Raw genomic sequence first — 6,546 nt, forward strand, 5'->3', positions numbered from 1 at the left:
TTCTTGCGTCTTTCTCCTCGGAAAATATAGGTTCGCCCACTTTCTGAACATCACTGAAGGCATGGATGGATGGGTAGATGGATGGGTAGATGGATGGGTAGATGGAGCACTCGAGGAGAGGACAGTGGGATGAGGACACAACGGACTAAATATTCTAGCGGTTAGCTGATGTCACTCAATAATTTGCAATAACTGGGTTTGAGGTATTTTTTGTACTCTATGTTAAAGCATGAAGGATACAGTAGGTCTTACTGGATTTGGAAATCACCTTTTGAATCATTTTATGAATTTCAGCACCATGAAATCAGTCATCGAAATGTATCAGCCATGATGGAGGTTTTGTGGAAAGATCATAAGGTCACCTCTTTCCTGCTTTTCACTCAACTTACCAGGGATGTAGTGCATCATACCATCCTGTTGGGCTCCAAATGGCAGTGGTGGAAAAGTACCCACATGTCATACTGTAGTAAAAGTAAAGATACCTTAATAGAAAATGACTCGAGTAAAAGTGAAAATCCCCCAGTAAAATACTGCTTGAGTAGTAGTATTTGGTCTTAAATATAATTAAGTATTAAAAGTAAATGTGATTCCTAAAATATACTTAAGTATTGATAGTATAAATCATTTAAAAATCTCTATATTGCAAACCAGACGGCACCATTTTCTTTCCAGACGGCACTATTTTTCAGACATAATGTACAAACAAAGCATTTGTGTTTGGTGAATCCGCCAGATCAGAGGCAGTAGGGATGACCAGGGATGTTCTCTTGATAAGTGCGCGACTTTGACTATTTTCCTGTCCTGCTAAGCATTCAAAATGTAACAAGTACTTTTAAGGTGTCAGAGAAAATGTATGGAGTAAAAAGTACATTATTTTATTTTGCAATATAGTCAAGTAAAAGTAAAAGTTGTCGAAAATATAAATAGTTAAGTACAGATATCCCAAAAACTACTTAAGTAGTACTTTAAAGTATGTTTTACTTAAGTACTTTACACCACTGCCAAATGGAAGTTATTATGTGTCCAATCCTTCCCTCTCAACAATCTGAGCAGCAGAGTAGAGATACTCTCATGTGAACATGATTATCAAGCAGCATCCTCCTGGGTATATGATTCTGTCTGTAAATGATATAATATATTATGAGAAGCACAGTGTATTACTCTACCACAGGAATCCACAATCACCTCTATCGATTTGTGGTTTCTGCTTTAGCAATTAGCTTGATTCGCTGTTGTCTCTCTACTCTCTGCGTGACTGTAAACATGGGTTTTTACTGCTGAGCTTGTATATTTGGGCCTCTGTATCTCCCTGTCTATAAACTCCTACAATACATGTAAATAAATGTTGAGTTGAGCCAACTTCTGAAAGGGTGTTTGCATGTATTCGATATGTAGGAGCAAAGAGTTGGACTCGTTCTTCTGTCCTTTTTGGACATTTGCTCGTCCCTCTGCCTGGCAAATTGACACGAGTCTAGCCTATCCCCTTCATTCACACAGCCACAGACAGAAGCCCATAAAGATATGCAATGCGCATCAGCGCTCCAGAATTACCACTGGTAAATTAAGGAGAGATAATAGAGTTTCGTTGCCTGTGTATAATAGTCACTGAGTGGACAAAACAATAAGAACACCTTCCTAATATTGAGCTGCACCCTTTGTTTTCTTCAGAACAGCTTCAGTTCGCCGGGACATGGGCTCTACAAGGTGTCAAAAGCATTCCACAGGGAAGCTGGCCCATGTTGACTCCAATGCTTCCCGAAGTTGTGTCAATTTGGCTGGATGTCCTTTGGGTGGTGGACCATTCGTGATACACCCAGGAAACTGTTGAGTGTGAAAAACCCAGCAGCGTTGCAGTTCTTGATACAAACCGGTGTGCCTGGCACCTACTACCACACCCCGTTCACAGGCACTTAAATATTCTGTCTTGCCCATTCACCCTCTGAATGGTACACCTACACAATCCATGTCCATGACTCCTCCCCTTCATCTACACTGATTGAAGTTGATTTAATAAGTGACATCAATAAGGGATGATAGCTTTCACCTGGATTCACCTGGTCAGTCTGTCATGGAAAGAACAAGTGTTTGATGAATGTGTCTGAACAAGTGTCTGAGGTTTGATGAATGGAGAGGGAATGTTAAGTGTACACAAACACACATTAGCAGGTAAGTACTTTACAAAACAAAGTGTTATCATAATAAATGGGGGAGCCTTGGGCAGAGTTCTCTTCCACCTTGAATAAAAACCCATTATGTCAGGTAAGTGAAGCATGTTACTGTTTCCTGTAGAGCAGAATGAAACACTTCCTGGATGAGGGGAGCTTGAGGAGACCAGGCGGGGGTGGAACAGGTACTACTGGTTTTATCTATAAATGCATTGATCGTGTTCCTGACAACCAGGTGCCACAGCAGCAGTCACAGTGGTTACCTAATGTGTGTCTGTCCTTAACAGCAATGAGACTAGAGCATGGAAAAACAAGTTGAGTTGGGCCTGCGTAGCTGATGCAACAATACAGATGCCAGAAAATAGGGCAGGAAGTTTTCTAAGATAACACAGAGAATGTGGGACGTTTTATATGAGTAGCTGTACACTACTATTCTAAAGTTGGGGAGCATTGTGAGGTTAATGATTCCATTGCAGGCCTGGAAAAACAATGTTACGTAGACATAACTCAACATCAGAACAAAATGGCATTTCGTGGCTGTAGCTACTCATCGCAGGTCTGCCTCCTTTAGCCTATGGTTACTGCCTTATCATAGGCAGAGCACAGACGCAGTGAACCAATAGGAGATGAGGGGGAGAGATGCAATCGGTACCGCTGAAGCGCAATCAAAATGTTAAAGTAATTTCCGCTTGAGCCGACATGTGCAGCGTTTTACCATGAATGCAGTCTAAACTAATGCGGGAACATTGTGTATACGTCATTTCAACGACAACATTCAATGTGATGACGTTGAATCGACATGGAAAATGCCCAGTGGGTTATCTTACCTTTACATTTCAACCTCGCTATAATGCTGAACTTCAGCGAGATAGGTTGAATCCAGCCCTAGTTCTGAAATGTAGCTCTGGCTGTGTACTGGAGAGGATGAGGAGGCTGGGGAGGACTGTCTTACAACCCTGTGGATGTGGGTGGGAAGGATAGGAAGAGGGACCCCAGTGACAAACGGGATCAGGATAGGAGATTAGGCTGTAGAGAGACAGAGGTCTGTCTGGCAGTGTGCTTGAGAGGCTGAAGAGTTCTAACAACCATGTAGCTGTAGATAGGAGAGGGATCCATCCCACTAGCCCCAGGTCCATTGTAGGGATGCTTGGTCTTGGACGTTTCCCTGCAACAAGTCTCCTTTCAATAGAGCTGCTGCTTGTCAGTGAGTGAAGTGAACAACTAAGGGGCGATCATCCCTCCGCTCCCCACAGCACAGAACAGCACTGGTACAAGCACAATGTAAAAAATGACAGCATATACTCCCCTGTCTGACCTTACCATCCTGATGCTAGTTTATCCTTGCACTCTCCATAGCACGGCTCAGCATCAGTACAGAATCAACCTGTCCAACCTCTGCACTGTCCTAATGCTAGCTTATTATTGCCTGTATCCTGTTTGCTAGGGTGTAAAGAGATGAAGGCTTATAATCATCGCTGAACACTTGGATGCATTACACATTTCGAGACAAAGTTATTGAGGAGTATTGGCACCTTAAATTCTAATATTGCTCTTGGTTGTGCAGTACTATGCAAGTCATTTCACACAGCCACAGGCTGGTACATAAGGTACCGACCGGTTCGATGTTCTATTTTATACAGGGAGAAAAGGCCCTTTTGTTCAGACAAAAACAAAGGAAATTCATTTGATAATTGCATCGCTCTGGCTGTAAATAATAAGGAAATAGAGATGAAACATTCCTTTATTCAATGTACAAAGTGAATACACCGAACAGCTTAGTCACTCTAGAAACAACACATTTCGCATTTTCACAGCAAGGTAATTTTCCAAGCAAAACAAACAGCACAATTCTCCTCGATGCAAATGTGAGACTGATTTTCAAAATCCTTCCGATGCATATTCTCAGGTTAGGTCTCGTGTGTATAAGTGCACTACTAAAATAGTTATCTGGAGATTCGCTTTCTGTAATTGATTGAATACAGGACAATCAATTACAATTAACACAAGTGTCTCTTTATGTCGTTGTAAATAATGAATTACCATTCCAGGATCCAGTGGATTTAGCTAACCCAACCCGTATTCTGGTGACATAAAATACCATACTGTAAGATATCATATTCTGTCATCAAAACATCTGATTCTCTCTAAAAGCATGCTCAGCAAAGGCACAATGTCTCTGTTAAAACATCTCAGTGCCATATTACCAGCTCTCATTGAGCAGCACGAGCTTTGATCGCAACACTACATCGACCCTACTACATCGTCTAAATGTAAGACCCCATTACATCGTCTAAATGTAAGACCCCACTACATCGTCTAAATGTAAGACCCCATTACATCGTCTAAATGTAAGACCCCATTACATCGTCTAAATGTAAGACCCCACTACATCGTCTAAATGTAAGACCCCACTACATCGTCTAAATGTAAGACCCCATTACATCGTCTAAATGTAAGACCCCATTACATCGTCTAAATGTAAGACCCCATTACATCGTCTAAATGTAAGACCCCACTGCATCGTCTGAATGTAAGAACATTTGCATAAACTATACTGTAGAGAAGCACCTGAGAATCAGATAGGGATCATGCTGTCAAGTGCCTTGAAGACTGAAACACTCGCTCTTTCCTAGAGAGGCTGATTATATCTACCATCTCATGTAGACATCCAGAAGGCTGCAGTAGTAGAAAGACAATTGTATGCAAAATGTACATTTTAATCCCTATACTTGCTAGAAGACACATGAAGACCTGTTTCTTTTAGCATCCAATGCTTTGAAATCCTCAAAGGAACAGTTGTTTTTTAAGTGCACAATAAACGTCTCCACAATAGCTGTGATAACCTCTGTTGGAAGTTGAACTGAATAATGCTTGCTGACCTACATCATGTAACTGAGCACGTTTCTGAGTAAACAAATGAAAGCAATGGCTTCTCCATCTCTGTATCTCTTTTTGTTGTTGGTTATTATTCAGATAAAGAAGATGTCTTGCAGGTGCTAATGTTATGGGATGGTAAGGTAGATGGAATTAAATTAGGTCTGGGACTTGCATTAGTAAAGAGAAAACAACAAACCAATAATAATGGTGAACTGTCTCTGTCTCTATTCTCTCTCTCTTTCTCTCCAATTCTCCCTCTCTCTCATATAAAAGTTACATAGAGAGAAATAGACATGAGCAGTAAATGTGAGATATCTTTCCTCTAAAAAGGTTTGAGCATGACCGTGCCATTTTATTGACTGGGAACAGAACAAGGACTGGATGCTTCGTCCATCTGCCTGTCTGCACTCTGCAGCCAATGATAAGCTCCAAACACTTCCATTTTATTTGTCTTCTTCAACAGAACTGGAACGTCCTCTCACTCCTTCACCATGTGTTTGTTGTTCAGTACTATTATCAATCATCACCCTTTACTGAATAGAAGTCTGTCTCCCCCATTTTAATTCTGCACAGTAAAGGAGGAACAGTACTTAAGGATGTTGAGTCGTAGTCTACACTGTCATGTCTTCGGTCTGAACTTTCTTTGTCAATTAGCTAGCTATTTACTTGACATTAGCCATTACCATTCCAACAGCAATGGGGGAGCTCAGCCCATAAAGTGCTCAAAAACAACCAAGAGGACAGATACTGTAGAGCCAGGCTCAGTCAAGTGTTAAAACCAAATCAAAAACCTATCAGCAGGACATTATCGCCGGAATATTTGAACAACTCAACCCAGTCAAGTGACGCACCCCAGTAAGCCAGTGACTCAGCCCCTGTAATAGGGTTAGAGGCAGAGAATCCCAGTGGAAAGAGGGGAACCGGCCAGGCAGAGACAGCAAGGGTGGTTCGTTGCTCCAGTGCCTTTCCATTCACCTTCACACTCCTGGGCCAGACTACACTCAATTATGTGACACACTGAAGAGATGAGTCTTCAGTAAAGGCTTAAAGGTTGAGACCGAGTTGGCGTCTCTCAAATGGGTAGTCAGACCATTCCATAAAAATGGAGCTCTATAGGAGAAAGCCCTGCCTCCAGCTGTTTGCTTAGAAATTCTAGGGACAATTAGGAGGCCTGCGTCTTGTGACCGTAGCGTACGTGTAGGTATGGCTAGCAGGACCAAATCAGAGAGATAGGTTGGAGTAAGCCCATGTAATGCTTTGTAGGTTAGCAGTAAAACCTTGAAATCAGCCCTTCCCTTGACAGGAAGCCAGTGTAGGGAGGCTAGCACTGGAGTAATATGATCAAATTTTTTGGTTCTAGTCAGGATTCTAGCAGCCGTATTTAGCACTAACTGAAGTTTATTTAGTGCTTTATCCGGGTAGCCGGAAAGTAGAGCATTGCAGTAGTTTAACCTAGAAGTGACAAAAGCATGGATTCATTTTTCTGCATCATTTTTTTGACAGA

At 41.7% G+C, this 6,546-nt stretch overlaps 1 protein-coding gene across 6 annotated transcripts in view; it reads left to right on the forward strand.

The window, feature by feature from the left end:
* The window catches only part of LOC139392219 (trafficking protein particle complex subunit 9-like), a 292,725-nt gene extending 291,369 nt beyond the window's left edge, over nucleotides 1-1,356 (forward strand). For all 6 annotated transcript variants that reach the window (XM_071140027.1, XM_071140031.1, XM_071140032.1 and 3 more), the window contains one exon: nucleotides 1-1,356. This exon is cut by the window's left edge and continues 230 nt beyond it. The gene's annotated coding sequence lies outside the window, so the exon portion shown is untranslated.
* Nucleotides 1,357-6,546: the final 5,190 nt, after the last annotated feature.

This window comes from Oncorhynchus clarkii, chromosome 32 (assembly GCF_045791955.1).
Source record: "Oncorhynchus clarkii lewisi isolate Uvic-CL-2024 chromosome 32, UVic_Ocla_1.0, whole genome shotgun sequence".
In the NCBI taxonomy this organism is placed as follows: Eukaryota; Metazoa; Chordata; class Actinopteri; order Salmoniformes; family Salmonidae; genus Oncorhynchus; species Oncorhynchus clarkii.